Raw genomic sequence first — 24,385 nt, 5'->3', positions numbered from 1 at the left:
AATAGTCTGAAGACCTAAGTTTTTTACTCAGCATTCATTTACGTCGCTGATATTTGTTATTCCATGTCGATATTAACGATGTTGTGAAATCGTTAATTACCAGAATGATAATGTATTACTAATTCCCATATTTCCATGATATGTATCTGAAAATGAACTTTCAATAACTACAAGTGTACATTAACATTACTAAACCTACCACCGTGCCTTCATTCACTGATCGCGGAAAGGAATCATTAATGTACAAACTCTTATTACTCTACTTGCTTCACGGACAGACAGACAGGCAGACAGACAGACTGAAAGAAAGAAAGAAAGAAAGAAAGAAAGAAAGAAAGAAAGAAAGAAAGAAAGAAAGAAAGAAAGAAAGAAAGAAAGAGTGAGAGAGATATTTGTTGCTGATCTAATAAATTTAATCTTGAAATGTGTGATGGACATGAGGCGCATCTAAGGCTAAAAGACTAGCCCTATAAGGTTTAATTCATTACGGTGATTAAAGCGCTGAAATGTTTCAAGGCCGGTGGGGCGGAAGGAATCTGGCCTAATCTGTTAAAATAGAAAAGCTATTCTCTCGTCGACTCATGTATGTGAGGTACCTGGAACATCAAGAAAGTACCGAAGTAATGGTAATCCAGAGTGGTTATCCCAATTCTTAAAAATCGGAGACAAGTGAGAGCGCTCTGATTTTAAGAAAATCTCCCTGTTAAGTCTCTCTGGTTAAGGTAATATTAGGTGGAAAAGATTGAAGGTACATTGTCGAGCCATATTTAGCAGAAGCGACTTTTGTCGTGGATGCGGCAGAACCGGCCAGGTATTCACTTTGATGCAGCTGTTCAAGATATGAGGAGAGTATTGCCAAGAAGTGGAGGCTTTTTTGTGGATCTCGTAGAGAATATGACCGCATGCCGTGGGACACTCTGTGGCAGGTTTTACAGGAGTTTGAGATTTACAGGAAAATCTCGCTTGCCATAAAATCGTTATACCAAATGTGTGTTATGGAAGGCGACAAGTAATCTACGATGGTGTTTTCGAAATATATTTTGTAATGTTATTTAAGAATCAACACTTTTTTCCACATAATTTCGGTTGAAAAGATTATTAAATTTACCTATAAATCAAGTAATTACGTAATAATAACAGAGAGTTTGTAAGTTTATTGCTATGTTTTTCAATTCTTGACATATAAACAGTGGGCTGAATGATACAATATCCCGCTTTTTCAGTTAAATATGTTGTCTGAGTTGTAAATTATAAGCCGCTTGCTGGTAAAATGCCCACCGGGCATTCTCAAATAAGTCAAAAAAATATACGTTCCTATATAGAAATTGGTAAACAAACCATTCACTGATTTGAACGAAAGCAGTCCAGGCTACAATTAATCAATATAAGTCATTCAAACAACATTATATTAAAATGACGGTATGTATACTATTTATAGTGTATCTATAATGTTTAACGGCTTTAGCTGTGATATATCATACGGAAAGGTTTTCAAAATATCATCGGTGTATCGTCAGTCACAGTGGTTCAAACTCACCCGGTTCCCTCAGTACGTAACGTGCCTAGGCACTCAGAGCTGAGCTGAGAAATATTCTTTCTAATATAGTAATTGATAAAAATATCATTCACTGATTTCTGTGAAAGTTGGCCAGTCTAATTTTAAATTAACATTGATACTAGAAGAGGCAGTGACATTGAGAAGCAGCTCTGTGTTATTTAGACCACAACATTGAGAGGTTTCTCTGAAATAAAGTACCCTAAATCCTCGAGAATAATCCTCATTTCTTTCCCCAAATTTAAAGGTCAAACTCCCTCGTGAGCACTATTTACGAGGTTAAAAATGAAAAATATTTTCTGAGCAATGTCCGAATCTCTATTTGCTGTCCGGCAATGTTTATTCAGACGCATTTTGTGATGTTGGGCGCGAAAATACCATTAGCTAACACCTTAAGCTATATTTATTTTTCACTGACGTTATTACTGTTATTTCTTTATTTCCTGCAAACAAAGTGCACAAAAAAGCTACACGTTTGCATTATGTTATGTATACAATAATAATAAAGGGCGTTACCATATATATGTTTACAAACCAAGGACGTTATATCAACCTCTTTGACTCACGTTAGAGAAGGGATGTGTATTATACGCAAGGTTTAGGTTTTTCAGAGATACAGCCCCCTAAAAAAAAACCTGCGTATTATACTCAAGGGCGGACTATACTCGAGGATTTACGGTATCATATCTAGTGCCAATATTCGAGTGTAATCACATCATAAATTCTAGGCACTTCATTATTTTATATCTAGTGTGGTTTCCAGTGCCTATATTGATTTAAATCTAGCCAGCAAAGTTTCGCATATAGTGAATTTGGCCCAATATTATTTCTAGGGCGCATATTGAAAAAATTTAAGTAAATGGTCCAAAGACTCATTAGATGAAACAAGAGAAAAATTTAGAAGGATCGATAACAAGAGAAAAATTTACAAAAACTCCACTACTCCAGTTCTAAGAATAGTTAGGGCTATGCTGATACTTTTGCCCTTAGAGTCACGTGAAAAAGAAAATAATGCCACACGCTTGGAGATGGCATGATATCGTTTCGGATGGAAATCAAATATATGAGTATTTTCAACCTCCATATCAGAAGAGTGACTATTAATGCCTACAAAACACATAGAGACGCAGACACAGGCGCGTTTACACAGATGCAGGCGCAAATGTATGCGAAGATAAGGATACACACCGTAGAAAGAGAGAATTGACTAAACAGAACTGGAGGAGACAGGTTGGAGGGGAAATTGCCTAAGAGTTCTCAGAATGTGTAACGAAAGATTTAAGACAAATGACAAAAAAATAAGGTAAATAATAAAGCTGAACTGAAAAACTTATATATGGTGCGTGTATTCATTTTGGACAAAATGACCCTCCCGAAATATAGCAATATATATATATATATATGCAATATCAATAATTGGATTTTTGGTATGGCTGTAACACATTCTTTTGATACATACATACATACATACATGCATACATACATACATATACACACATATATGTGTGTGTGTGTGTGTGTGTGTGTGTGTGTGTGTGTGTATGTATGTATGTATGCATGTATGTATGTGTGTATGTATGTATGTATCAAAAGGATGTGTTACAGCCATACCAAAAATCAAATTATTGCTATTCCACATATACAAAAACAGCTAAACCAACAATCCAACATACCCCCATCATGAGCTGCCACTTGGATATCATTATGGTCTCGACACCTGAGCAGTACCATTCAATCCGGCGATGACAACAGTAGTAAAATAAGTGTTGTTTGGGAACAAACAAACCGTATGTATATCTGTATGTATTTATGAATTTATGCATGTATGCCGTATGCATGTATGTATATACAAAATGTGTATATGTGTGTGTATTTATATACGTATGCATATATCTATAGGCATCTGCATACAACCACATACAACTGCATGTGTTTTCCTTCAGTATGTTTATGTGTGACTGTGACAATATTTTCTATGCACTGAGTATGTGTATCAAATGATCCTCATTATTTTTACTTTCATATCTTCACATGTTATTTTTGACGTCAAACTAACTTTAAAGTTTTATTTATTTAATGTTAAGGTGTAAATAAGTTCAAATTATCTCACATGGATTCCTATCCTCAAGCACTTGTGCATGCATATACAAATGTAATAGCTATTAATTTTCGATTGCAATAGCTGCAAGTTGACACTATATACACACCACTTACATAGACTCTAATAGAATAAAATAACAAAATAAATATACAAAAAGATATAAAAATGTAAAGCAATTATTTAACCAGATTATAATTATCCATTTAATACAGTAAATCTATCCATATACCTGATCTCATATCATGTTCTTGAAATTGGAGGATAACATTTCCAAGTCTAGAAACTATTTTACACTTAAAAACCATTTCCAAGAAGTTATTTAGTCCTTGAACATCCATACGTGATAATTTCCACCATCTTAGCCTTGTGTGTTACACATACCTCTTAAAGTGTCTGTTCACTCTGGGAAAAGCACATTTAAACATTCAAAATTATATCGATATTTTTTCGAAGTAAATCTCGGTCATTACGTTTAAACACGAAAAACAGTGATAAAACGCATCTAGTCTATTTGGCGCATTATAAAAGCAATTCCCTTGATAAACAAATCCCTTTCTCTTGTAAGAAATTATATTGGATAACGTTATCCTAAATACCTGATGTATCCTTAGAAAACAGTTTCGTCTTCTTTCTTCATGTATCTGATATGTCAACGTTGCCCTTAGGTTAAAGTAATAGAAATTCTATGTCTATATGTTCTATATACTGCATTTATGTAGCAAAGGGATATGAAATATATGAAGAGTAAGCATATTGCAGGCGATATTTTGATTGACCACTGTGTAAACCTCCTCGTGCAATGTGAAGACGCAGACTGGAAAGCGAAGCATTTTCCAATCGAATTCGGGTATGGAGGGTTTGTTGGACACAGTGTGAGACGACGGTTATTATCGTTAGGCCTAACTCATCGTAAAGTAAATACCACCATGACCGATATCCAAACTACTGTGGAAAAGGCTATCTAATGGATTTGGTTAAAAAGAGACGATGAGTGATGGCTAGAGGAATATGGAGCTCTGTTTGATAACCGATTCATCTAGCAAGCGGGGATTCAAATCAGTGAGAGAGAGGCTGGACGCATTGATGCCGTCGTAAAGTAGGCCCTGAAACGGCACGCATTCTCTCCTGATGACCCCATGCATTTGCTGGCTTCCGGTATGTGGCGCTCTGGGCTGGTATCACTTGCATGTACAAGTTGTTTGCAAAACATCTAAGACCTTGGGGTAAGTAATCACTGACCGACCGGAAAGACGGTTAGGCATCTTGGAAAGACAAGAGAACTGCTCGAAAACACAAGCGGACAATGGATAAAACTATCGATACCAGGAAAACCTGGCAGAGGCTGCGGACTTAAATTCCTCACCTTTGTAAGATGTTGTAACAGAGAGCTATGAGAATGACAGCCCCATGATTGACTGACACGGGGTAGTTGAGAATCAATCAAATCCAGTTAACACAGAGATTACCTTGGACATGATTACGACTATTCATTTAACAGCGAACGAAGTGCAAACAACTTTGGAAGCAACTTGTGCTGTAGGACCTCAACAACCGAGAGAGGCTTGAAGATACATCAGGACAAAGCTTGTAAGAAGAGGACAGAGAAATGTGGATCATCTGATCATAAAACACGTGGAAAATCATCCCCGGGCTCAAACCACAGCGGATCGATAAATGCTACAGTAAAGCCCACTTCTCGACAAGAAACTGCAAGTAATGAAACTGATGCATCAGATATTACTCTGAGGAAACCGAGGGTTATGTAGCCTGATGCTAATGAGAAAGGTAAATATAAAGAGTTTGAAAACAAGGTATGTCGAGCTCTTTATAGAATGGCAGGATCTATAGTGGAGAAACTGGGAAAGTTAACAAGCTCAATTTACGATACAGGAAAGGAATTATTTGGAACGAAAGATAGTATCCGATTATCGAAAGGAGTGTGGACTAAACAGCGGGATCAGGAAAATGAAACAGTTGAATAAGACAAAGACCAGCCTAAGAAAGCGATGAAAATGTGCCACGGAATATGAAGAACCTGGCCTCACACTGCTATACGACGATTTGAAAAGGAAATGCCGTTGTGTGCAACGACATATCCGCTGATATGAGCGACGAAACAAATATAAAAGTACTCGGAGGCTGTTTCTGAAGGACCCGTACGGGTTACTAAGAACCGTTCACTGAACCGAAGAGTGGCACTTTATCATGCACGAAAGAAACATTGCACGCTCAAAGAGACCTACAGCGATCCGCACCGTAACCATCCACTTCCATCTCTAAATGAGTTAAAGCATCTCTTAGAACTTGATGTTGAATTTCAAATTGGGGACATCAGGGAGAAATAGGTGAATGATTTCGTGAGAAAACCTAGAGGAAAGTGTGCTGCAGGAGGTGATGGCCTTTCGAATAAAGTATACAAATACTGCAATCGTCTGCGAAAGAGGCACTTTGTCCTACTCCGATAGCTGTGGTGGGAAGAGATTCTAGTAGAGGATTGGTGTAAGACAGAAGGTATGTACCTGCCGAAGGAGGACAATGCAGAGATTATAGTATAGTTTAGGACGATATCCTCATTGAATATGGAAGGCAAGATCTTTATGGGAATTCTCTCAAGGGGGACAGTGACATATTTACGGATATGTTGAGGAATCTGTTTGAAAGGCTGGAATCCATGGGATCCTTGGATGCGTTGAACACTATTTATCAATTTAGAAAGAGATCCAGGATGCCAAGCGGGAACAAGAGAAATTTCAACGTTGTATGGCTTGACCTAGCTAATGGATATGGCTCAGTGCCATACGAATTACTCATGAGAAACATGGACCTCTTCGACATTCCAGACAAAGTGACCAAATTAGTGAGGATATATTATGATAGTTTTGAGATGAGGATTACAGTTGGAGATTTTAAAAGAGAGTGGTACCGATGGGGAGATTGGCATTGCTGCTGGCTGCACAATATCTGTCACGTGGTTTTTCCTTAGTCATGGAGATGATTTTGAAAAACGTGGATTTTTCAGAACAAGTTGTACATGTGCAATCGCCTAAGAAAGCCTTCATGGATGAAGTGATACGTCTATCAACAGATAGGCAAACCAACGATGCGGTTTAGAGCGAAAACGTCGCGCAGTCTGACATTTGCTAAGGGATTGCAGAAAGAAGTTAAGTTTCGAATAGCCGAAGAAAGCATTCCAACAGTCACATAACTCGTCAAGAGCTTGGGGGCGAGTGTATACTGGAGCATTTTCAGATAGGAGTCGCGGAACGGAAATTACGAAACAAGCCGATGTTGGATTATCAGCTATTGATAACTCAAAGTCACCATGTAAATATGAAATTTGATGCTTACAGTTCGGCTTGTATCGCGACTTTTGTGGCAGCATTGTTCCGAGTTCAAATCATTAAAAAAACTGTAATGTTCATAAAGTGACTAAACCTACCCCGGATATTGAACAGTTCAGCTCTTTATCGTAATAGAGGCTCGTTTGCAGTTATCTCTGGCATCAGTAGTCGAAATTTATACACCGAGGAAAGTACGAATGGTGATCATGCTGGGATTCGAAAGGGATGGAAATCAGTCGCAATCCACCAGATGTGAAAACAGCCAGGAAGTGAAGTGGAAAGCAGAAGCAAAGACTGATGACATCTTGTTTCCTCTTACACACCGAGATATAGTGAGTGCTATGGAAATTTATCAGAAGGGACTTGGTTTTGGCGCAGATCGGTTCAGACCGTTTCTAAGCGAACGCAGGTCTGTTGTTAGGAACAGCGTCAGTGCAAGGGAGAGGCAAGGAATCGCCCACCTCTTTCTTCCAGCGATCGGGAAATCTTTCATTTAAAATTCTGTGTCCGATTATTCCCCAATAATGCGGTACTCCATCTTCCCGAAATATGACATTTGGGTGGAATTCTTCTAATTGTGTCACAAGGTATTCTGTTAGGACCTGAAGGTGTCAACTATTATTGTCTTTTACAGAAGAATATTTGACTAATAAATTTGGTGCACAAAATCCCGCGTTACAAATTGATCTTCTGTCATGTTCGATTTTCCCTAGTAATGTGGAGATTTTCAGATTCCCAAATTCATACACTATGCTTCATAAGTTTTCCAGGTACAAGAAAGTATACCTCATCCATAAAGTAAATGTGATTATGGAAGTCATCTTATTTGATTTTTTATAAGATTGTAAAAGCAAATTCTTTTCGTAGTTGTTTCCCATTTACGTTAATAGCTTGCAATAATTGAATTGTATATGCATAAAGCCTCACTCAGCTTCTTATAATGCACTTTCTGAATCGTTGATGCTGGTAGTTATTGTTGAGTTGAAATAGTACAGATGGACATAGGACTCGTTCAAATGACTGACAGACACGGTCAATATTTTCTTCGAATTTCCTTGCCGTTCCAGGCCTCGTTTTATATAAAAGCATCTTCGTTTCCGTAAATCGCTTAGGCCCTTTGAGAACCGACTGACTTACTGCAGAGTATTTTTCATACTTAGTTGTGTGATTTCTTCGGGATTGAAAAACCGACTTTGTTTCGTTAAAACAAGACACAAAGTGCCCTTTCATGTGGAGTAGCTATTGTCTGAGACATAAGAGAAACATTATTTGCCGCCTGAAACATAAAAACATAACGTTAGCAAAAATCATGAATGTCATAAAAAACAAACTTTAATAATATACTAATAAGCAACAAAAATTTAGTTGTCACCTTTCTGAAAGTTTCTCATAATGACTTTTGAAATGGTCTAAAAACTGTACATATATACGGCACGCACGCACAGACACAAACACACACATCCATATATATATATATATATATATATATATATATATATATATATATATATATATATATATATATATATATATATATATATATATATATATATATATATATATATATATATATATATATAGATAGATAGATAGATAGATAGATAGATAGATAGATAGATAGATAGATAGATAAACACACACGACTATGTGTATATATATACATGGGCATATGTATCCGTCACTCTCTCTTTATATATATTATACACACACACACATACATACATACATACATACATACATACATACATACATACATATATATATATATATATATATATATATATATATATATATATATTTATATATATATATATATATATATATATATATATATATATATATATATATATATATATATATATATATGTATATATATATATATATATATATATATATATATATATATATATATATATATATATATATATATATATGTTTATATATATATATATATATATATATATATATATATATATATATATATATGTATATATATATATATATGTATATATATATATATATATATATATATATATATATATATATATATATATATATATATATATATATATATATATATATATATATATAAACATATATACATACGTATGTATGTATGTATCTATGCATGCATGTACATACACACCACGGTGCCACTGGCGAATAGCCAATGAATTACACAAATCGATATGGATAATATAAATTCTGGTTTACATGCTATTGAAAAATGTCATGAACGTAAATTTTCCTTTGCCCTCTTCTCTGCTAAAATTTCTTTGATGTTGTCAAAATATAAGGATTGCTTTTACTTTTAGAAATATCATATATCCATAACTGTTACCTGAACATATATCAAACAAATTTATATCCTTGTTTAAGTGCAAACCTCCAGTTAGATTCTGATGTAGCATTGGCGCAGCGCCAAAAATGCTGGAATAGATAATCGATCAATTCAAATTCACTGTGTCTCGTATGTAATTTACAGAACCCGAGAATGATTGCTAAAATTCGGAGTATTTTAACTCTGAGTATAATCAGAGTCAGCTGCAGTTTACTTTGTCTTTTCTACATGCAACACAACATACGGCTGAAATATTGATTTGGAATATAAATCCAGGAGTTAAGAAGTTTTAAGTTTCCCAGATGCACTCAAGAAAGTAACTCCGTCAGACGGAAAAAGGATAAAACCCTAAGTTACATTGAGACTATTTGCTAGCAAGACATAAACTCATTTATGCTATTTTTATTCAGTTTCTCTCCAAAGGATTCGTATAGTGGTTAACCCCTTATTTTTAGTGGAGCAGGCTAGATTCAAGGAAAGTCGCTCTTCCTTTTTTCACTGTATACATTATATTGTCCACACCCAAACATCATCCAAAAACTTTGTCCAGTTTCACTCTCAAGAATATTCTATCTATATATCCCTTCTTGCTGAAGTTTTGCCCTTCACCTTACGATTTGTAGTTGCTGAAGAGAAGCATCGGCTCTATTAGTACCATACGTGTGGAATCTTTTTAATTAAATGAATAAGTAGAAATGTAATGATCCGTAGGTTCCCAAAGTAAAATGTTTTTTACCGATTATTTTCATATTAATTTATGTCCTGTGTTCAGGCTCTCAGTGGAGGCGCAATGGCCCAGTGGTTAGGGCAGCGGACTCGCGGTCATATGATCGCGGTTTCGATTCCCAGGCCGGGTGTTGTGAGTGTTTATTGATCGAAAACACCTAAAAGCTCCACGAGGCTCCGGCAGGGGATGGTGGCGAACCCTGCTGTACTCTTTCACCACAACTTTCTCTCACTCTTTCTGTTGTGCCTGTAATTCAAAGGGTCAGTCTTGTCACTCTGTATCACGTTGAATATCTCCGAGAACTACGTTAAGGGTACACGTGTCTGTGGAGTGCTCAGTCACTTGCACGTTAATTTCACTAGCCGGCTGTTCCATTGATCTGATCAACTGGAACCCTCGACGTCGTAAGCGAGGGTGTGCCAACAAACAAAAGTCATGCTCTCACTATATATATCATGTTTTACGTATCTAAGATTCATAAAAAACTCTGAAAGTATATCTGTGTCTCTCTGAACTCAGCAATATTGCCACTATTCTACAAAGTCACTCTTATTTCTAGCATTGTACCAATGTTATTTTATGATTATTTTGATTTTATCTTTCTGAATTACTAAAAGTTATTAAAAGACGGAGACGTGCATTGGTGAATTGACGACGATATTAAAATGTTTTTATTGAATATTGGCGATTACAGAATTAAAATTAATGTAATATTAATTAACAAATTATATTAGCCAATTTAGCATTACAATCATGAATTAAAATGGAAAATTGAAGAAATATATTCCAAAGATAATCACGAATGCAGACTAAGTTATTTTATACTTCATTCCGCGTCATCTATAAGAAATTTAATCACACAAGGAGATAAATATATTGGACGAAGAAAAACGTTTGAATACGAAATATTTTCAAGAATGTGTAAATAAGCTATTCAGTCAACCGTGTTCAGAATTTATATAGATACTTATGATGAAGACAACTGTTCGTAAAACTTTGTAAATTTATAATAATTTTGCACATTGATAGAAAGTTAAGTGACTAACTGTTGGAAAGAAACACGGTTTCATTGAAAAACATTTCGCAAATCAGTCCATACACATACACACACGACACGTGCACATATATTTTGAAACTTTATTGTTCTGATATAGGTAGTGCCAATCTACTAAGAGATAAATATACTTTAAAAAACACAGCATTTGAATATGCACCAGTGATAGTGTCATGCTGTGGAAAGACAATAATTTAGTAGATTTAAATATAGTACCTTGAATTCAAGCAATGATTCAGGCTCCAAAACACGTGGCGACTACATTAGAGGTTGAGGCTTCAGATGTATCTGCCATGATAAAGTGCAGCTGAATTTAGAAGAGGGAGGGAGAGTTTTGAAGATGGCCTAAGGTTTGGACGTCCTGCAACTACTCCCAAGAGAAAAACATTGATCGATTTTACCAAATGTTGATAGACGACGTGACGATTCAGTATAAATCAAATATCGAATGCTACTAGCAACTGAGAGAGTTCAGAATATTATACACAATGGATTGGCATGACGAAGGCTGCTGCTCGTTGGGTTCCACGTCTTCTGACACCTGATCAACAGACCACCAGGCTGACCACATCACAGGAAAATGTGACATTGTTTCAGACAGATCCAGCTGGTTTTGTAGAACTTTTCGTAACCCAGGATGAGTGTCTGCTTCATCACTTTGAACCAATGGCATAGAGACAATCCCTGTAGTGGAAACATCTCTCCTCACCTGCTCTAAAGAAGGCCAAGCTCGAAGTGGAGATGACTATGTCAATCGCCGAGGTTACAACAGGTTATCAAAACTAAATGCCAGCACAAGCTGAAAGAGGGGTCTTGTTTCTGCAGGACATAAATCAATTATTCGAGTCTTTAGTTGCTGCGCGTAACTCTGGGTTTAAACTGGTTGATCGGTTTCCGTATCCTTCTGATTTCTTTTCCCCTGACTTTTATCTGTTTACAACTTGAAAAAAAAAACAGTTGGTACCGAATATCGCAGTGATAACGACGTCATATCCGCTGTTCAGTATATTATTTTACCAGCAGGATTAAAGCTCCTTCAACAACACCGATGGAAGAAGTGTGTCAACCACAAATGGGGTCGATATTGAAAAATAAAGCTCTACTGGTCGCATTCTATGAAAGTCTCTTGTTCAGCTTATGAACCTCTCAGCAAACCAACGCAGTACACACACACACACACACACACACACACACACACACACACACACACACACACACACACATATATATATATATATATATATATATATATATATATATATATATATATATATATATATATATATATATATATATATATATATATATACATACATTATATATTATATATTTCAGATGGTTTCGTTTATATATTATATATTTCAGATGGTTTCGTTTGGAGAAGAGACGTTACTTTCGATACATCATAATAGGCTTCAATTTGCCGAGTGTGCGGAAAGAATGTATCTGTGAACCGAAGGATTCGATTTGACACGAGTTCTTGCAATATAATGTTCTCGTCTAAATGAGTTCCAGTTTAATTTTTTTTTTCTGCAACCTCGCAGCGAATGAAGTTTACTACCCATTACCATATAAAAAGACAAGCGAAATATGTTATTCATCACGGTATGGATGCCTTCAGAGTGAAAAACATCGCCACGAAGGTTTTTTTATTCCATGTAATTAGGGTGGAGTTTCAATGGTTTTGGAATTCTGAAGTATACATACGTTTATATATACTAATACAAACATACGTAATGCATCCATCCATCCATATATATATATATATATATATATATATATATATATATATATATATATATATATATATATATATATATATATATATATATATATATATATATATATATATATATATATATATATATATATATATATATATATATATATATATATATACATATATATATATATAAAATCAAACAATAAGCAACACGGATTTCAAAAGTGATTGCAGTACGCACGTTTCATGCTACTTCAATTTATTTAAGTAATGTGAGCATTACCTTAAATGCAATATGAAGAGCAATCTTCAGCTGCACGAAAAAATGCAGAAAAAAGACATATTACAAATGTGGCAACATATTAAAACCAAGTGGGAGAGAGCATACATAAAATCCAAATGTGAGGAAGAATATATAAGTCCATCTTGACATAGCAGGGTCTATCAGGCTAGTAATTGATTCTAGACAAAAGTTTTAACTGTCTCAGAATTCTATTGTTTCTTATCTAGTGGTGATAGCAAAGGGACAATTACTTCTAAAGAGAGGGAAGGTGTAAGCAGTATGCATGGACAAGGCTATAAAAGTATTAGAATCTAGAGGTTTCACTGGTCATAGTAGTATCAGGTCATTTTATTACTCTCAAAATGTTGAGGAATTAATGTTGAGGAATTATAGCCCTAGGTATATGGGTCAAATAGGTTTTTTACTTTTAGTCTGAATAGAGTAACGAATATATATATGTATATAATTATATGTGTATATATATATATATATATATATATATATATATATATATATATATATATATATATATATATATATATATATACATATATATATATATATATATATATATATATATATATATATATATATATATATACATATAATTATATACATATATATATTTGATTATTTATTTATACATATATGCGTCGGGTGCGTACATCGTAATGTTTATGGCGAATGGCCGTGCATACTTAAAAGTAATTTACTTTCATATATTGTATTACGTTTAGAGGTTGGAATCTTCACGATATGATATATTTAGAAAGTGTGGATTGAGTATAGAACTGATAAATAGCACGGGTCTCTGAGTTACCTAAGTTGTTTCATGTGAAACCATTTTGAAGATAGAGGAGATCAAAAACAAGTTAATGGCCAGTCATTTCAGGTGCTCTGAAAACCTAAAAAGGACAGTAGATTCGCCTGCATGCAAATCACGCGTGTCTGAATGTATGAGTGATAACTGTTCTGCGCTTGAGCATGTTCATTACTTTCGTACAAATAAATAATTTCAGGTATGGATCTTATATTGTTAGGCATGGGCCCTCTATATGTGATTGGGATCTGATTGCGTGTGAGATTTGGGTTTAATTTTATGGAAGAAATCACCGAGTGATATGGACGGTGTACGTCATTCTCAATGTCCTCCCATGTATCTCCCATTTACCTCCCATTCACCACTCTGTTTTTCTAAAGACACTTCATGTTAGATTTCGTGGCGGTTTTACCCTGAAAGCTCTTTTATATTTCGAATCTAAATCTTCTCTTCCAATATTCACTCACCTTCTGGATATAAATCCATCATTAAGTATTCTAAATCCTTTCGGAATTAAACCCACACGAAATATTCTAAACGATTCTGAAATATATGGTTCTGCGAAATTGTTAATTTAAATATGTGCGTGTAGTTTTGTTTGTTTTGGTTCTACGTACACAAATATTTTTAGCCATAAGCACGCATTTTTAAATGGAAATATTGAAATTGGGAAATATCATTATTTTTTAAAATTTTATTTTAATTATTTCATACACAGGATGAAAATCAATTTTTTATTTTTTATTTTTTGTCTAAAGACAGAACTCACAAAATACCGTTGCAGCAAAAGTATAAATAAACTTAAGTTTACTAAATTTCCGCCGAAGCTAAAATAGAGTATCTTGAATTGGTAGAAACAGCAGCATACCATGTACCCACTCGCTCACACTCTCACTAATTTAAATATATCTACAGATACCTCATGAATATGTATATGCCTATAAACACATCGAAATACATCACTTATGTGTGTGTATGTGTATGTGTGAGTGTATATACATATTTATATATATATACATATACATTTACATACAGATATGCATGCACACACATATGTGTGTGTGCATGTGTGTATATGAATGTGCGTAAATATATATATATATATATATATATATATATATATATATATATATATATATATATATATATATATATTCTGAGAGAGAGTAGGAAAGAAAGAGAGGGAGAGAGAGAAGTGGAGACAGTGAGACAAACGCTAAGTTCCTATGTTAGTTGTCTACACACACTGAACATCCAACAAAACCGCACACATCATTCTCTGAAAATGGGGATTTTATGGTTTCGAATGTAAATGCAGTTTTCAAATCCCTAGACTCTTTCAAATCACTTTTATACATTTGCTGTGTTCTCTAAATTTCTATGGAAGAATCTGCCCTTTCGCCTCCTCTACTCTGTTTTCTTTCTCAACAAATATTGTTTCCGATAAAGTTTCTTTTCCAAAAACGCCCTCTCCGAAATTAACGTCACCATTTCAGTATTAAGCCCACATACTTTATAATAAGCGCTCATGCTGTTCTTCGTTGATTTGTTTTAGTTTTGTTTACAATTTTATTTAGCCGTAAGAAAAGAATTTTCAAATGCGTAATTTTAAAATATATGTATTTATTTTCATTACATTTTGCTCATTCTCAAAAGAGTAATTCAAAAACAAATTTATAACAAAATGACCAGACGTATTACTGAGGTAATTCGTTTACTCCAAACTACTGCCGGTGTTTCACACTTGTATCTCAAATTCTGTGAAATGACAACCAAACTTTCCCTAAACCTACTCTTACATATGTGCATATGTGTGTAAGACATCTGCATGTTAGTAAGATGCCACAAATGTAAGTCATATTATAGTGAAGAAGAGATGTCAATCTCATGTGCATGACCCAAAGAGAGACACCACGGAATCGTTATGAATAGCTAAATGTAGCAAAGAAATGCCCCTGGAATAATGACGTACAGTAACACGTGCGCATATAATTTTGTATGAGCTCACAAAGCAACATCCTATATAACAGCCTGGACCCAATTAAACGACCAGCCACATTACCTTCATAAGACGAACAACTCTCTTGTTCATACATGTATCTATCAATATCTTGTGGAGGCGCAATGGCCCAGTGGCTAGGTTAGCGGACTCGCGGTCATAGGATCGCGGTTTCGATTACCAGCCCGGGCGTCGTGTGTGTTTATTGACCGAAACCACCTAAAGCTCCACGAGGCTCCGGCAGGGGATGGTGGCGAACACTGCTGTACTCTTCCACCACAACTTTCTCTCACTCTTACTTCCTGTTTCTGTTGTGTCTATAATTCAAAGGGTCAGCCTTGTCACACTGTGTCACGTTGAATATCCGCGAGAACTACATTAAGGGTACACGTGTCTGTGAAGTGCTCAGCCATTTGCACGTTAATTTCACGAACAGGCTGTTCCGTTGATCTGATCAACTGGAACCCTCGACGTCGTAAGCGACGGAGTGCCAACAAAACTATCAATATCTTAATTTAATGAATATTACACACATTTTTGTATTATTTAAAATCTAATATATAGAACATTTTTTAATAATTATGTGTCAGAAGTTGGTCTGCTCTAAAATATAAACGGCTAATCAGGAATGCTAGAGACTCTCAAGTGGAAGAAGACTTGAAAATGCCCTGATTGTTTCTGTTCTGTTTCAGTTTTCGTCGTGGAACAAGTACCAAAATATTTCTGTGAACTGACTACCAGCTTATACGAATTTATACTGAACACAAGCTCAAATGCATTTAAGAAATACGTCATTTTTTAAAAATACATATTGTGGAAGTGTAGTTAATAATTTAATTAATAATAAAATCTGAAACATTAGTCGAAAATTCAGGACAAAGGCAAAATTAATTTCGGCACTGAGCTTCAAGACATCGATGATTTTAATCACGATGAATTTATATATTTTTGCAATATATATGAGAAATTTTTAATTCGTTACCGAAACTCCCCAGCTAACATACCAAACGAGAGAACTTAGAAAATGTAGTGGAAATGATATGAGGCTATACCAGAAAAGACTTATGCGTATTCATATAAACGTATATTTAGAGTCACATACAGACACCGATCGCTCTAAACACGCATTCACACACACGCACACACACACACACACACACACACACACACACACACACGCACACGTACACAAACAAACACACACATACACACGCATTCACACACACATAGACACATATACACGCACGTATATAGTTATAAATAAATATTTACGTATACTTACCTATACGTAAACTTTCATAAACATACATACATACATACGTATGTATGTATGTATGTATGTATGTATGTGCGTATGCATGTATAAATTTACGCCTACACACAGTGAGTCGGAAATGAAAAATTAATACAAGATAATCAACTGAGGCGGAATATGAAATATTTAAGCTACATTTAGACTATAATCGAATTATCATACGTAATATGTTTCTCATGTGTATCGCAGTTACTTAACAATCGATAAAAATTAATTCTTCTGAGAAAACGAAATCTTGAAACTATGAGAAATAAATTATATTACATCTTTTAAACTTGTGTTCAGGTATTACATTATTTCTAAATATTTTTCATAATTAGATCACGTATATGTTTTTTATAAGCCATCTAGTTTTACAGCTATGATCTAATTTGTATGTGTGTTGAAACTGGGATGATGTGATGAGAAAAAAAAATTTCAGATAGCAAAAATGATTTTAATATGCAAAAGAGATCGTGACTTCACTTTCTTACACATGGCAAAATATCGCATAATATCACGTGCTAAGCTGGTTATTTTGCAAGTGCATGAACTCTGGTGTAGATGTGTATTTTTCATGTTTAAAATGAAAGTAAAGACAATACCTATTTATACATGACCTTGATATTTTATGCTAATAAAATTTCGCAACTAACCATGTCCTGAATCCGTTACCGGCTGAGGAGAGGCATTTAATAGAGCAAGTTGTATCAAAGTAGCTCAGGTAAAGACACTCTCATCTCCCATGTAACTAAGAGACAGAATCACCTGAAAACTTTATAAGATTCATTCAGGATTTTTGTTCAGAGTGATAATTAATGAATGCTGTCTTTATCCGAATAGGTATTTGCACCCTGTAGCTATAAAATACATCCTATATAGTGTATCTCTGTAATCTAAAACCACAACACGTTTAGAAATTCTGAATTATCAAGTATGTAATATAAAATATTCATAAATAACATGAAAGAGATGACTGCAAACTGTCAGCTGATACCTAAGACTTTATGTTATTAAGAGGGTGTACGGGAGCTATAAATAAGACAAATAGACTTTCAGTATCATTTTGTGTTAGTTAAACACTTGGCAAGGATTTGAAATGAATGTTAAGCTAAAACGATATTCAATGACATTGAACTAAAAGTAATATATAGTCTTATAATAAACACATTTTGTGTGGCATATATTTTACACTGAATATTTACCTGTCATTTCTGTAGCCAAATCAAACTATTAAATTAAAACGTTTCTGTCATCACTGATGTAATCTTGTACTCAAAGGAGTAATGTATAAATATACGTAAACTTAGATTAATAATATCTGAGAAAATTCCTTATATTTACATAGATGGTTAGAAAACTGCGATATAACCACATACATTGTGCAAGGTGAATAGTTAGATATCTTACAAGAAATTTATACAAACGCTGGAAAAGAAAGTAGAGGAGGTACATATGATTATATATATATACCCATGCGATTGCATGTTGCTTGTGACATGAGGATAATATAACCAATCATGTAACATGCTTCAAAAAATCCCTGCACTCTCGCAAAATGTTTGTCATGGCGTTAGAAGCATTCTACTCTAATTTATGCCCTGCAGTAATGAATCTACTTCTTAGAAACGTTTGTAATATCATTGGACTGTCTTATCAAATATTTCTGTATTGAAAGATAAATTAGAAATACATCTATTTATGTTACTGATAAGATTGTAAACTATATATATATTTCTTCTTCTATGTTAAGAAATGTTAGTTTTGTGTTGAATTTTCAGAACCGTTCATATAATTTCGTTTTTAAAGTCAGAAATGCAAATTTATCTGCATATGAATCAGTAGCTATAGGTATCTTTTAGTCAAAAATATAAAACTGAATAATCACTTCTATTTACTTGTTAGTCTCTATACATAAATCCTCATCTCTGTAATGGCCAATGCATCTTGTTTTCAGAATACACATCTAATATGCATATTCTGTCGAGGTGTCTTAGAAATGAACAATGAAACATAGTACGAAATAAAGATTTCTATACCATTTGATATATTCATGTTTTCATATGGACTTTCCCATGAATCTATGAATTTTATGTCATATACTAAAGAAATTCTACTTAGTAATTGTCCATTAATAATGAACGCAACCTCTAAATGTTTGTGACATGAAAAAGCTTCCGTACTTCATGTAAAGTTACTTTCTATTTTCAATTTTTCTACTGTAATATTAAATGGATGCAAAAACAAATTTGTCAAAAAAGTATTCATTTTATTAGTTTTAATAAAACTATACTTTTTTAGTAGTTTCCCTTTATGGTGATAACTGACGCATTCCTTCACGAGGTTAACATATCTTCCAATTAAATATATAGCTATATATATATAATGATAATTTATTAAATAACTAGAACATGGATTTGGTATTAATCTTTATTTTGTACAACGGTCGTTTTGACCCATCCTGCTTGTAACATTGGTGGGACTCCGTTCAACAAATTGTGTTGCATCCAATTTGCAGTCTAAGTTTAATCAGGTACAATGGATGCAACTCAGAGGGGACAGTAGCAGGATGTGTCTAAACGACGGTTGTACTAAATAAATATAAATAACAAACCCATCATCTGGTTACTTAATTAATTATCATTGTCTCAACTAACACTGTGGAGTTCCTAAAGTAGATCCAACGGAAACATAACCCGACTGATGATGACACAAGTTTGCCCAAACTGTGTCATTCAACACACTAATCGACATATACCCATTAGTCCAAAATATAAAATCTATCTATTAATCTATCGATCTGTGTGTCTGTCTATATATATATATATATATATATATATATATATATATATATAAAGATTCAATAGTCGTAATGAGATAAAAAAAAAACAAGGATGTGTGGATTATAGATCATTTATAAATAGGTTTCACAGCTTTTCCCAGGATATTTAATATATCCCTTCATCGGAGACGGTGTGAGAGGACGGTTATGCAATAGTTAATTTAGATAAGATAGGATATAGAGAGTAAATGCAGGGATATAGTATTTGTAAATCCATTGTTTAGGCAGAATGGTATACATATAGGATTCTAATACCTTGTGCGTAGAATGCAACAGTCTTTAAGATTGGTTATTGCATTTTTAAATCCATTATTAAGATTCCAATACCCTATGAGTACAATCCAACAATCTTTGAAATTGGTCATTCCAAATACAGACTTTATACACAGTATTTGAATCAATGGTACTGTTTAAAGTAACCTAAATGTAGGAAATGTATTAGTAAGGTCAGATCGAAAACAGGAAGAGAGGTATAAAGGAAGAGGAAAAAAGGAGGGGGGAAAGGGAAGAAAAAAGGAAGAAAATAATAAGCGGAATGTATATATATATATATATATATATATATATATATATATATATATATATATATATATATATGAGTATATGCATATATATGTACATGTATGTATATACCTTCATCGACATGTACATATAGATACATAACTGGGTACATGACGTGGCAAAAGAACATGGACAAAATGGTAAACAAGGTGCAACAAACAAGCAGGCCACATAGAAACATCTCCTTCATCAGCTGCCACCATTAAAACCCCGGCCTTTCGAAGAATTAAGGCAGTACGCATCGTTAAAATGGTTCTTCCCACGAACACAAATTAAATTGTTTTCGTGGAGGGTGTGGCGGACGGAAAACAAGACAGGAAAACGAAACGGTGAAATAAACAAACAAAAAGGCTGTACAGCCATACGTGAAGTGTGTATGTATTGAACGCTGTGAGGCACGAACTGGAGGAGCAAAGAAGTACGTGCGAGCTTGAGGAGTCCAAGAACGAAAATGAGCAACGAGAGGTAGAGAGGGAGAGAGATAGTAGTAGTAACAGTGAGAGGCGAAGGACGAGCAGCGAGAGAAAGAGAGAGAGAGACGGAGAGAGAGTGACAGGGAAAGGCGAAGAACAGTAGAGGGAAGAATGAGAGGGGGAGCTAGATATAGAGATAGAGAGAGTCGCATTAGAAAAGTAGTTAAAACTTACTGTATATATATATATATATATATATATATATATATATATATATATATATATATATATATATATATATATATATGCAGCTATGTCAAACCCAGGCACAAACACATTGTGAATTGTAAATGTGCATAGATAAGTACATTTATATATGTATTTGAGTATGTGACAAAGACCTAACAGACTTTGACACACACGTAAATTCCTCATGTGTACGCTCACACAGAGGCACAGACACACACACAAATATATATCAATATGTGCGTTATTTGGTAACGTATTGAGATGAATTATATTATATTATATTAATATGTATATGAAAGAATTAGAAACAGGAGATTATGTATAACGTAATGCGGAGCGGGGAAGAAAGCAAAGGGAATAAAATGCATATATTGTTAAAGAGAAATGTGTAAGTGTGTATTTTTATGCTTGCGTCTCTTTCAGCGGGTCATATGAGGAAAATTCTCGATAGATGCACACATATTTACAAACGTATTATTGTGGTAAATTATGTGTATATTTGAGTGTTTAGACACATTCAAACGCCAGAAAGGTATTATGAAAAATGAGTAAACGAAATAAATGATTTTTCCCAGTAAATCGATTATTAGATTTAAACATATATGCATATAATGAAATTATATCTCAAAACTCTATACTTACAAACCAATAATTGATTATATTTTAAAATCCAGTTGCGATATTAATGAAATTAATGTACGAACAAAATGCGTTTGGACATCTGCACAATTGTGTTTATTGTAGAAACTTTAATGAGTTATAAATATTTATTTATATTTTATTTCGAGTGCATGAAGCACAGAGCTTTGTTTTATTTCAATATAACACAAATCTACAACATTTCCTACCAAAATATGTCTATTTGCACTTCTTTTTTTCTCTTATTTAATCTGTATGTTTTGTTTCTAAATTTAAGATATTTCTCATGAGAAAGAACACCATACCTTCATGCAAAGTGAGCAGGTAATAAGGTAAGAACCATAAAAAGAAACCGACAAGTTTTCATACAGATCCCTACTACGATATTTCACTCAAAATTATTGATCAAATACAGACAATGGGAAAAACAAAACTCAGTTTAGACAGAATGGTACACTCTGCAACACTTCATTCTCGTTACGGCTTTGAATTATGTTCCGAGGAAGTTCCAATTTCACAATTTGTGCTGAATTATTAGCGATAGTTATCCACCATGCTTTGTTTTTTCTTTAGCGATACAATCACTGGATATCTGCAATCAGAATGTGTCTAAGCTATTAAATTTTCATTAATTGCGAACCGAAGGTATGCAGTCTTTTCATTGCTGGCGAACATTTACCTTTCTTCAAGTGGCCATGGCAATATTCGTAGCTGGAAGACTGATTTCAATCCTACTATAATCACAGAGATGCTTGTGAAGCATCCATTTTCACACGAATTTTTGACATGCTCATAGATGGGCGTGATTAATATCATAAATAATCTTACGGCGATCTTGTGGATACCATACACTGGAAATGAGCACCACTTTTTATATAATCATGGAGGCAAAGCACTTCCTACATCTTACCTTTTGGTTGAATTAGAACTGTCACACCGAAAATAATCGTTTAATTTTGAATTGGTTTACAATAAAAATATATATATATATGTACAAGGTATAATGGTAGCCATGCTTATTTATTTTCCTTTCTCTTTTGATTGTACTTCTTAATATATGTTTGTTTCTTTATTGCCCACAGGGAGCTAAACATAGAGAAGACAAACAAATGGATTAAGTCGATTACATCGACCCCAGTGCGTAACTGTTACTTATTTAATCGACCCCGATTCAGTGACCTGAATAATAATAATAATAATAATAATAATAATAATAATAATAATAATAATAATAATAATAATAATAATAATGGATGTGCTACACCGGGCTCCCTATACAAAAACATAAGAACAACATGGATGTGCTACACCGGGCTCCCTATACAAAAACATATCTAATCCAATAACATCGATGGAATTAGCCAAAAGAACCGGTGGAAGATTTGAAGGAAGCGGTCTTTTAACGAAGATAATTTTTTTAAGAATATTTTTATTCTTAAAAAATGAAATTTCACTGCAATACAAAGCACAGGACCTCCTATGCACGATGTCTCAATGAAACACGTGCGATCACACACGCAAAACCAACACCGGAAAGTTTACAAACTATATAAAAAAAAAGAAATGGAACAAAATAGTAAGTACATATATTGAATAATTACGCATACACTTGAACGTGTACACAATGATATATACGTTTTGATACCCATAGAACTACACATGCATCTTAATGTTTACAGAACTACGTAAAAATCACAGGACACACTTACGGATACGAAAACACATATCACAAACGAAGCAAAACCAAAACTTTTTTTCTTTCTTCTTTGTTTATTTTCATTTTGTGAACAAATACAGACAGTGAACCATTCATAAGTTTAAAACGCCACACACACACAAAAATACACTATGCCTGGAGATAAATCTATCAACAAAAAAATACAAATGAATACCGATCTGCTAGCCTTAAAAAACTACGCTACGAGCAATGTTTACATGCTGAGAACTCGGTGACGGTGTTGTCTCAAAAAACTGACCCTAAACAGACAAATCCGTCCCCGAATGTCAACGCCAAAGCTCGTCATGCCTCAATGATAACAAGGCAGATCACAAACCAGAGTGGTTATCGACCGAATCACAAAGGGCCACTCACTCGAAATAGATCTGCTAGCATTAAGAAGCTACGTCACGAAAGCTCGGAGACGGTGTTGTCTCAAAAAACTTACCCTAAACAGACAGATCCGTCCCCTAGCGTCAACGTCGAAGCTTGTTATGCCTCACTGTTAATAAAACAAAATATAAACCGCAATGGTCATAGACCGGATTATAAAGGACCACTTACTCGGATAATGAACCAGATCCGAGACGAGAAATCTGCTACTGGTTCAAATCTTCCCGACACACAGGAGCTGGAAGTACCCCACAACCGGAATATTCCAACAGATGGCCATCCATGCTCGTCATCAAATAACCAAAAGATAAAGAATGAAAAATGGTCTAGGGA

Source organism: Octopus bimaculoides, chromosome 1, assembly GCF_046866305.1.
Source record: "Octopus bimaculoides isolate indiv1 chromosome 1, ASM4686630v1, whole genome shotgun sequence".
Taxonomy (NCBI): Eukaryota; Metazoa; Mollusca; class Cephalopoda; order Octopoda; family Octopodidae; genus Octopus; species Octopus bimaculoides.
Note: the sequence above shows the minus strand (reverse complement) of the source record.